The sequence below is a fragment of the Canis lupus genome, chromosome 32 (assembly GCF_048164855.1).
Source record: "Canis lupus baileyi chromosome 32, mCanLup2.hap1, whole genome shotgun sequence".
Lineage (NCBI taxonomy): Eukaryota > Metazoa > Chordata > Mammalia > Carnivora > Canidae > Canis > Canis lupus.
The window spans coordinates 40,936,790-40,947,672 of record NC_132869.1 but is presented as its reverse complement, the minus strand read 5'-3'; the positions used below and the strand labels follow the sequence as shown (position 1 = coordinate 40,947,672).

General features: G+C 58.6%; 1 long non-coding RNA gene across 1 annotated transcript; it reads left to right on the top strand.

Annotated features, from left to right (window-relative positions):
* The first annotated feature begins 3,355 nt into the window (after positions 1–3,355).
* Positions 3,356–6,519, top strand: LOC140623277 (uncharacterized). The gene is made up of 3 exons (XR_012022942.1): positions 3,356–3,669; positions 5,614–5,728; positions 5,901–6,519. It is a non-coding gene; the product is annotated as an uncharacterized lncRNA (long non-coding RNA).
* Positions 6,520–10,883: the final 4,364 nt, after the last annotated feature.

The following is a 10,883-nucleotide window of genomic DNA, read 5'->3' as shown; positions in this document are numbered from 1 at the left end:
AGAAGTGGGAGGATGTCGGGGATTTGAAGCTCCTATGGTCGTCCCAGCAGGGGTGACAGTGGCTGAACCTGGGTGTCTGTGGCAGTGGGACAGGGTGGGAGGTCCTGACCGTAAAGCCACCAGGGCGGGGGACTCTGACGACAGCATGAGGCAGCAGGAGGGTCGCCGTGCCTCCCGGAAATGCTGACCTGGACCCTTACCTGCAGGATGTGTGCTCCTCCCTCCCGCCCTTCCCTGTCTGGCGCTCCCAGTCTGGTTTCGGCTCCAGGAGGAAATGCTCCTCTGTCGTCCATGAGTCACCAGCCCCTCTCCGTACTGCAAGCCTGCCACCTGCCAGCATGCTGGCCTCCTCTGTCCCCACCTCTACTTCTCCTGCCCCGCCGTCTCCGGGGTGCCCGCTGTGACTCCCGTCCCCCGCCCATCCTGTCTGTCCCCTGGGCGGAGGAGCCAGTCAGCTGGTGACAACTGGAGGATTGAGTGTGGGTCAAGTGGCCTTTATGGGGGGCTTTCCAAGGACGGTGCCTGGATGTGGGTATGTGGGGACCACTGTGCAGTGAGCCCGTAGTCGAATGGGATAGTGACACCCAGCTCCCGGGGCTGTTACGAGAATTAAACAAGCTAATAATATGTTTGCAAAAGGCCTTCATAGGTGGTGGATGTGAGGCCACTGTCCCCCGGGCCCCTGCCGGCAGGGCCATGCCCCGGCCACTGGCCCACCCTCCCCAGCAGGGGGTTAGTGTGTCCCGTCCCGGTGCCCTGTGGTGAGAGAGGCAAGACTGTGCCATGCAGAGCTCCGTCACTCACTGGTTCTAGAGCCAACGTGGGGGCTGCAGCCACACCCTGCTTGGACAGGCTCTCGGCTTCTGTAGAACAGGAGGTAGGACATCCCTTGGGCACCACCTAAGATACCAAGGTTGGTAGGAGATTTTACCCTGAAGGGTCTCCACTCATCTCAGGAGCAAGTTCCTGGGCCTCATTCGAACACAGAAGTCCTGAGACCTGGCTCCTGTGCCCCTCTCTGCCTCATTTTATTCCCCCTTGTCCCCATCCCCCACTGGCCACTCTGACGTCCTCGGGAACCATCCTGCCCACAGGCACTGAGGAGACAGGTGCCAGTACTAAGGAAATGAAGCACAGAGATGCTAGGTAGCTCGCTCGAGGCCTGGAGCCCAGCTGTGAGCGGGGGAGCCAGGAGGGGAACCCATGGAGCCGTGTACCTGATTTCCAGGCTCCCCTGCCTCTTGGGACTCGGTGGGGAGACCAGCCAGGGGCCTTGCAGAGTTCTAGGTGGCAGAGGCTGGTACCCTGAGTCAGGCAGGACCAGGTGTCCTGGGGCAGAGGATGGGATCTGAATATCCTTGGGAGAAGGAAGTTCTAGAGTTTGAGGCTTTGAGGGCTGGATGGAAAGGGGCAGAAGAAGCTCGTGGGGTTGGGTTGGGGCATGGTGTGGCTGTGGGTGTGGGTGGCCCCGGATGGCCGGGCTGTGGGAGGCGGGAGGCGGCAATGCTCGGGACTCAGGCTGGGAGCCACTTGTGAACTGTCAGCCCAGCGTCAGGAGAAGCCCTGGGGAGCCAGGGTCAGGGTCCTCTTGGAAACCGGTTTGGTTGAGGAGCCAGGCACGGTTCCCCAGCCAAAGGGGGCAGCACCCATCGAGACCCCCAGGACGGAGGGCACAGTAGCCCGGGGGTTGACATGGGACCTGGCGGCGGGCATTGCACAAAGGGAGCCTTCTCTTCCTCGTAAATGGAGCTCTCAACGAGAAGACAGGCTTCGTCTTGGGGTCCTCTGGGCTCCAGGGCTGCACGACCCCTCTGCAGGGTGAGGGCTGTTCCTGAGGGGGTTTTGCAGTGGGCGGTGATGGCTCGAGGCCAGAGAGTCTGCATCTAGTTGGGGGGGGGGGGCGGGGAGGGGTCTCTTCCTAAACGTTGAGCCTCTTTCCCGGGCTCAAGCTCTGACGTGTGCGGTGGCCGGGGCCAGCGCACCTGCTGTGCATGGCGGCCTCCTGCCTCTGGCCCTTCGGGGTCTCAAGCCCTACTCTTTGGGGGGCACTTCCCCTGCCGCAGGGCAGACCTCGGAACCAGCGTTTCCTGCGTGGTCTGGCACGAAGGGAGCTATGGAGAGAGGTCCGGCAGCAGCTGCCAGCCTGCCCCCCCATTTCTGGTTGGCCCGGGGCTGCAGCTGGCAGGCTGGCCCCGGGAAAGGGGCTCCCTAGACGCTTCCTTAGACATGTAATTGGGGTTGCGCGGCTTGGTAATTAGGAGACGCAGCACACTGCTCTCTAAATAACTGTAATTAGAGCTACTTTCTGCAGCCAAACCAGGAGTTTCGGGCATCACCTGGGGGAGCTGGCTAGAAGGGAGAAGGGAAGCGAGGTGAACACTTGGCTGCAGAGGGCAGGATGTGGGCTGCCTCCACCCGCCTCCCGCCGCAGGCCCCTCCGCAGACCCTGGGGGCTCTAGACAGCCAACAGGCCTGGCGGCCATCTGGCTCAAGGCCTCAGTCCGACAGAAGGAAGATGCCTGGAGAAGGGAGGGGACTTGCCCCAAGGGACAGAGGTGTCAACAGAAGACCCTGCACAGGAGCCCAGCCTTCCACTCATCAGGACTGGGCCTCTTGCTTTGGTTTCTGGTACACGCCAAGCACTTTCTCCTCTCCTGGTCTTTTGCCAGCACTCCCTTCAGCCTGGTACACTCTCACCCTTAGCTGGGATCCTCTTCCCTCAGATTTCTGTGTGACACCACCTCCTCCAGGAAGCCCTCCTTGAACGCCTGGGTAGGGTCAGCTCCTCCCCAGGTTCTCCACCGCTGGCTGCCCACCCTGGGTGGGCCTGTCTTCCCTAGTTAGCTGGTGTGATCTCGGGGTCTCGGACCTCATCTGATCACTAGTGGGGAGCTGGAGCTGGCTTCAAATGGCTTTCATGAGCTCGTGGTTAAATTTTTAGGAATTTTCTTTTCTTTTTTTTTAAAAGTATTTATTTATTCATTCATGAGCGACAGAGAGAGAGGCAGAGACACAGGCAGAGGGAGGAGCAGGCCCCATGCTGGGAGCCCAACTTGTGACTCAATCTGGGTCTCCAGGATCAGGCCCTGGGCTGAAGGCGGCGCTAAACAGCTGAGCCACCCGGGCTGCCCAATTTTTAGGAATTTTCTGAACTGGTTGTTAAACTCGGCCATCATTAGAAACTAATTTTTACAAACTTACAGTGAAAACCATTTTCTTAAAAAGGGAAATATGCACTAAAACTGCATCACTTCCCAATTATTTTACTGTTATCTAACCTAGGCTATTTATGGCTATCGTATCTGGGGGTGGACACACACCATATAAGGATGTGGGCCAACTCGCCATTCATCAACGTCAGATGGGTGCCTTGATACCTGCCAGGGTAGGAATGCTGACACCACAGACATGAGTAAGAGCCACATACTGGGGCCCCTCACCCCATCCCAGAGGCTGGCTGTGAAACATTTTTCAGCGCACCACGGAGCTCAGCCCCTGCCCTCCGGGCCCCTCCAGTAGGGCTGGGCGCACAGCAGAGCTTAATGAAGGCCGCCAAAGAAGAGGAGAGAAAGGATGCGGGGTTTGCCTTGGGAAGCAGGATGACTGGCTTCCAACATCTGCCACCAAGTGCTGGCCCGTTTTCCCCTCGGGGCTTTCCTGGGGACACAGGTGAGGCCCCTGGCTGGGGCCTGCGTCCACGGGTGCCGGGGTGGAGGGCAGCCAGCCAGGCGAGGGCTAAGGGGCCCCAGAGAGGCGGTAAGTGTGGGCGGCCTTGGCAGGGCTCACAGAGAGTGGGGCCCAGAGGAGGTCCTGCCTCTTCCTCTCCCAAACGGTCCATGGCAGCGTGCCACCCTCCTGCGCCCCTCCCAGCCTGGCCGCCGATGGGGGAGGCAGGCAGAAAGGCTTCAAAGAGGGCACCTGAAGTGCTCCTCCCTTAGAACTTTGGGTAAGAATGGGCCTTTTCAGGTTCTTTCTTAAAAGGGGCATCCCCGCCCCTCTGTGGGCAGTTGACCCTTTAGAATTCCAGAAGGTCAGGGATGAGAAAGATGACAGGGCTGAGCACTTCCTGCCAATCGCCTCATTTCACCCTACACAGGGCAGCCCCACCTCCCCCTCATCGTACAGGAGGGGGCACCGATGAACTTGTCGGTTTAGCCTAGGGCTTTCCTGCAGCTCTTCTACAATGTTCCTCTTTTCTTTTCTTTGGATGGAGAGAGAGAGAATCTTAAGCAGGCTCCTCACCCAGTGCGTAGCCCCACTCAATCTCATGACCCTGAGATCATGACCTGAGCCAAAATCAAGGGTCGGAGGCCTAACCAACCCAGCCAGCCAGGCGCCCCTCTTCTACAGTGTTTCTGAACCCCCAGGGCACATTTGGCAATGTTTGGAGACATTACTTTTCTCTTACAACAGGGAGGGGGCGCTACTGGCATCTAGTGGGTAGAGGCCACGGATGTTGTTAAACATCCTACAATGCCCAGGACAGGCCCCCACAAGAAAGAATGATCCAGGCTAAAACATCAACACTGCCAAGTCTGAGAAGGCCTGATCTAGACAGATGTACTCAGACAAACCCACGCAATGTCGGTCCCCAGCTAAAAACTCCTGGTCTCCAACCTCTCAGTTTATGGAAGAGGAAAGAACAGAAGGCAGGGTGGATAAATGGCTTGTTTCGGGGCACCCAGCAAGATGCCCTTGCAACCTGTGCCGTGAGCGCTGGGCCCGCACACAGCAGGAGCTCTGCAGAGAAGAAAACCAAGAGAGGACTGGGTTCCGGTCTTCAACTCCCCTAAAGGTTGTCCTGGACAGGATCCTCATCAATGTCCTCTTGATCTTTGTTGGACCCCAGCCTCTCCGATAGCCCCTTCTTGACTGCAGTGAGGAGGCCTGAGCCAGGCCATGATGGGGGTAGGCGGGGTGGGGGCTGCCTATGGGACAGGGGAACGGAGGGTTGGAGCCAGCTTCACACGTCTAAGCGTGAGAGGCCACGGCGGTTGGAAGGGTGCACCATGGTGGGGGCACCGGAGGGCTGGGTCCGGCTGCAGGTGGTGATGGGGTTCACTGGTGCCGTATATCCCTGGTGAAGCATGTGGGGCATCTGGGGGGGGGGAAGCTCAGATTTTCTGACCTTACTTGACAGAGGAGTCGAGGTTCTCGATTAGCTAAGAGCCCTTGTCTGGTGCCTGCTTGTGGCACTGGCCTTGGAGAGCCCGTGGGGGTTATGCCGGCAGCGACCTCGGCGGCCTCCTCTGTTCTCCATCCTGCCCCTCTTCACAGGGACAGAACTGCACGGCGTGATGCGTGCGGGCCCTACAGCTCCGCTTCAGGGTTCGCGTCCGGCATGGACTTACTGGCCGTGCGTCCTTTGGCGAGTTACTCAGCCCGTTTCCTCACCTGCGGAACGGAGTGAGCACAACGGCATCCCCCGGCATCCCCGGCATCCCCGGCATCCCCGGCATAGGTTGCTGGGAGCACCAAATGAAGTAGTTTCTTATAAAGCCCTTAGAAGGATGCCTGGCTTGGAGGAACCGGGGCACTGCTGCTGGCATTGTCCTCACAGGCTGCTCAGGCCCTCTGGAGGGGGGTGAACTCACCCAGGGCTCTTCTCTCCAGCATCTGCAGCTCTCTGCTGTCCTCTAGCGGACGCTGACTGCGCCATCCTGAGGGGACCCCTGGCGTGCCCAGAAGAGGCCATGTCATCCTTCAGATTCCAAAGGCCATTTGCCACGTAAGGAAACCTCATGGTTGATTCCTGGATAGAGCCAGACACCTAATTTCTTCCCCTTCCTCCCAAACAGAAGTCACTTTTGGGTTGGTGTGTGCATATTGCTTTGTGTGAAGCTAGAAGGCGGCAATTCTTCTTGGTATTGACATTCATTGATCATTTTCCGTTTTTACAGGTGTGATTACCTTGAACCCCAATACATTTCTGCAAACGTCCTTATTCCACGGTCGAAGCCAAACTTTATCACCCGCACCCCCAGCGTGGGGACAAGCTGGCCGTTTCCTCGAACCTGTGTCCTCCTCTCCGGGCCACAGTCTGGTGTGCAAACCGAGGAACAGCAGAGGCCGCGTCTGCTTGGCTCACAGCTCTGTCTCGGGGCCCATTAGGGGCCGGGCGCAGCGCTGAGGCCCAGTGTCTGTGCGGAACCGGGTGCGCACCCCAGGCAACCGTGTGGCCTCGCTGCTCCCTGCGCCTCCTTCCTCCTATTGAGAGCCCCCCGCAGAGGGTCGGGGCATCCACTGGGGCATCACGGGGAGGGGGGGGGGGCGCGGGATCTGCGCTGATGAGCGCCAACGGACTCTGGGAAGAGGCATATTTAAAGGGAAGGATGGGGGATCCCTGGGTGGCGCAGCAGTTTAGCGCCTGCCTTTGGCCCAGGGCGCGATCCTGGAGACCCGGGATCGAGTCCCACGTCGGGCTCCCGGTGCATGGAGCCTGCTTCTCCCTCCTCCTGTGTCTCTGCCTCTCTCTCTCTCTGTGTGTGTGACTACCATAAATAAATAAAAATTAAAAAAAAAATAAATAAAGGGAAGGATGAAGATAAAGGGAGGGCAGAGCTGCTGGTGGGAGGGGCGGGGGGTTGGAACAGGTCTGGACACCTACCCGATGTGGCTGGAGGGAGGTCGCTAGACCCCGGGGAGAGGCAGCAGGAGTCCTGGATTCAGGACTTGGTCCCCGCCGCACACCTGTGCCTGGGGACGATGCGGCCCAGGCTCCCCGCCGACGCCGAACAGGCTCCCGGCCCCCCGGCTCCGGCTCCCCGCCCCGCCCGCAAAGACGCGCGCCACCTGCGCCAGGTCCGCGCACCTTCCCCACCGAGTCTCCATCCAGGTTCTGACGGCTCCCGGCCCCGCCCCGGCCCCGCCCCCGCCCAGGCCCCGCCCCGGCCCCGCCCCGGCCCCGCCCCCGGCCCCGCCCCCACCGCCGCCGGCCAATCCGAGAGCCCCAGCAACCCCCACGTCCAATGCGAGTCCCCGGCCGGGCCCCGCCCCCGCCGCCACCTGCCGGCTCCTGCGCTCGGCCTCGGGTGCGGCCTCGGGGGCAGGCGGGTGCCGGCCGGTGCCCGCGCCCCGGGTCGCCCTGTCTGGAGGCGGCACCTTCTTCGCGTGCGCCCTGCCCTCCGTGCGCCCCGAGAGCGGCTGGCTTCACGGCCCGCGGGCTTGGGGGCCCAGTGAATCCACTCGGAGCTGGGCCGGCTGCCCCGTCGCCCTAGGGCCCGACTAAGACCCTCTCCCCTGAAGTCCTCTGCCTCCCGACCCCACCGTCCTCTTAACCCCGAGCGGCCAGGCCCGGCCCAGCCCAGCCCAGCCCAGCCCAGTCCAACCCAGTCCAGCCCAGTTCAGCCCAGTCCAACTCAGTCCAGCCCCATCCAGCCCAGTACAACCCCATCCAGCCCAGTCCAGCCCAGTTAAGCCCAGCCCAGTCCAGTCCAACCCAACCCAGTCCAGTCCAGCCCAGCCCAGTCCAGTCCAGCCCAGTCCAGTCTAGTCCAGCCCTGTCCAGCCCCTGTCCAACCCCTGTCCAACCCAGTCCAGCCCAATCCAGCACAGTCCATCCCAGCGCAGTCCACCCCAGCCCAGTCCAACCCAGTCCAACCCAGTCCAGCCCAGCCCAGTCCAACCCAGTCCAACCCAGTCCAGCCCAGTCCAGCCCAGCCCAGTCCAACCCAGTCCAACCCAGTCCAGCCCAGTCCAGCACAGTCCAACTCAGTCCAGCCCCAGCCAACCCCGGCCAGCCCAGCCCCGGCCAGCCCAGTCCAACTCAGTCCAGCCCAGTCCAGCCCAGTCCAGCCCAGTCCAGTCTAGTCCCGTCCAGCCCAGCCCAGTCTAACACCGTCCAGCCCCGTCCAGCCCAGCCCAGTCCAGCCCAGTCCAGCCCAGTCCAGCGCCGTTGCTGTGGGCTTTGGCTCCACCTAGTGGCACAGTGTTCAACTTCAGAGGCGCTGACAGGCTGGGGGAAGGCCGGGGCAGGTAAGTGGTGGGGACACCTGGATACACCTGGTGACATTGGAGCGAGCACAGAGTGGCCTTTTTCTGCCTCGGCCCAGCCCCTCCCTCTGATTCCGAGGGGAGGCTGAGGCACTGGGAGCTTCTTACCAAGCACACAGCCCCCTTCAGACCCCTCTGCCTCCAGAAGGTTTGGTGACCTAACAGGCAAGGACTCTCGGAGAAGTTGGCACCCTCGCTCCCACCCCTGGGCTGGCCTTGACACCCAGCGGCTGCTGACCCAGAGCTCCCGCGACCCCGGGAGATGCTTCCCTTCCCTGGAGCGCTGGCACCCTTCCCGCTTCGGTCCCTGCCCGCAGCCAGGCCTCTCCCTTCCTCCTCCCCTCTCTGCCCCGTCTCCCCACCCTCGGTGCGTCTGCCTGGAGGGCTGCCTGTGTCGCTGTGTCAGCCTTTGCCCCCATCCTGGTGCCACGGAGAAGTCTCTCCCGGTCCCGAGCCCCCCGCCCCGCGTCCACCTGTCCACTGAAGTCCGCACACGGGGTGGGAAGCGCTCTGTGGCTGGCTGCGGAAATCAGGGTGAGTGGGCCCTTCTCCCGCGCCAGTGCTCACCGTCCTCAGGAGGGAAGACGTGTCTGTGCCCACCCCTGAGGCCAGCTTGTCTCAGACTCTGTGCCCTCAGCAGCTGCAGCCACTGATTTCTCACCTGACATGGAGACATCGCTTCGGTCCGTGCTCTTACTTGGCTCCGTTGTCTTCTCCATCGGGAGCTGGACTCCAGCTCCGCAGTCCAGCCAAGGTGACGTTTCTCCCTACGGTGTGTGTGTGAAGGTGCACATGCTTTGGGTGGAAGATAGGGAACACCTGCTGGTCCGGGTTACTTCTGTGTTACCCATGAGAGGAACCCATGGCCCGAGCCCCCCAAAGGGGACAGTGTGAGTATTGGACAGCCGAAACAGAATTATTGCTTCTTTTTTTTTTTTATAGAATTATTGCTTCTAAAATCATTACGCTGCAAAATTGAAATCAATAAATTCTTTTTTTTTGAAATCAATAAATTCTTAATCAAATGTCCAACCGTAACATTATATCAACCTCATTAATTGTTAAATTTAGTATTCATAAAATTTTCATTACATTTGAAGGAGTGTGTGGGCTAGGTTTTACAAGAATTCCCAATTGTGATTTAAATCAGTTACTCCCAGCCAAATGGTTTCAAGAGCAAAATTATAAATATCCTTTCAAAAATATTTACAGCAGATTTTTAATATTTTAATATGTTTGCACTGATATGGGGTGAAGCTGTCAAAAATAAAGATGCCAGGGCTTGCAGAGGTCCTAAAAACAGCTCTTTATCTGAGGGCGAGGGAGGAATCAGTGAGGATGAGGGGGTGGGGGGTGGTGATGGGGCACAGGAAAGCCTCAGGGGACAGGGTGGGGACAGTGATGGTGATGGGAAGGAGGAGGGATAGTGTTCTCTTTTACTTCTTCAAGGAGTGCTATTCGACGCCTTGAGTTGGGGTGCAGGAGCTCCTCTGTACGCACAGGGGTTATGGGGTCTTATAGGAGCCGGGAGGCGCCACAGGGTCACTGAGTGAAGATGAGGGTCAGGCTTGCTCTCACCCTCAGGACATTCAAGTGGAGCAAGTACTTATAGGAGGGTTGTGATGGGAGGCATCTGGGGCCAGCCCTCAGACGTGCCTTTTGCAGGGAACCCCAAAGTGGTAACACTCCTTTGCTAAGGGCTCTGGGCCCTTGGCCACCAGGTTCCAGGTCCCATCTTCTCCACTGCCCTATCCTACTTTACCTCCACCCCAAAAGCTCTGTCAACTCAGTCCCATATTTTCCCTCACTTCACTCTCTCTGGCTAGAAGGAATAGCCCAGGGTCCATTAGAAGGTTCCCAGCTGGGATCCCCTTCCTTCCAGGGCACGAACACTCAGTCTATTAACCCTGGTTATATGATGGCCAGCCTGGGTAGGGAGACAGATGTTGTCATTTCTTCCTGGGAAGATGTCACCACTGGCAAATGGCCACATGACCCCTCCCAAGGCAAAGAGAGAGAGAAGAAACAGTGAATAGCAAAAGGAATTTAGTGTTCATTTAATAATAATAAAGAAAAATTATTTATTTATTTATTCATGAAAGACACACAGAGAGAGGCAGAGCCACAGGCAGAGGGAGAAGCAGGCTCCCTGCGGGGAGCCCGACTTGGGACTCGATCCCTGGACCCTGGTATCACAACCTGAGCCGAAGGGAGGCGCTCAATCACTGAGCCACCCAGGTGCCCAATAATAATAAAATTTTGAGTCAGATTTTGCTACTTCAAATTAGAAGTGCCACAAGCTTGAGGCCTGTCACCAGGGCTGTTTCTCTTTAAACTGCCCTAGGTCCTGCTTACCCTACCCCAGACTCTTGAACTGTTAGACTGTGGGTTGTGTCATGAGAGCATAGAAGAAACTCACCCTGAGAGTGGGGGGCTGGGGGGTGCGGCCTGACTTCATGACAGTCTGACCCAGCCTGTTGGGAAAAGAAAGAGAAAGAAGCAATTTCCTGAGTGGTGTTTGTATCCTAACCTAAGCCACCAGGGGGTGGTAGGACGGCATTAGCTGCGGTGGGGTTGGCAGGCTCACCCACACATTCTCTGAGGGCTTCATTATCTTAATCCTTGCAACAATCCTGAAAAGCTGGTTGTGATTCCCCATTTTAAAGATGAAAAAGTTGGGATCCTTGGATGGCTCAGCGGTTTAGCGCCTGCCTTCAGCCCAGGGCGTGACCCTGGAGACCTGGTATCGAGTCCCACATCGGGGTCCCTGCATGGAGCCTGCTTCTCCCTCTGCCTGTGTCTCTGCCTCTCTCTCTCTGTATCTCTCATGAATAAATAAATAAAATCTTAAAAAAAAAAAAAAGATGAAAAAGTTAAGGTTCAAGTAGCTT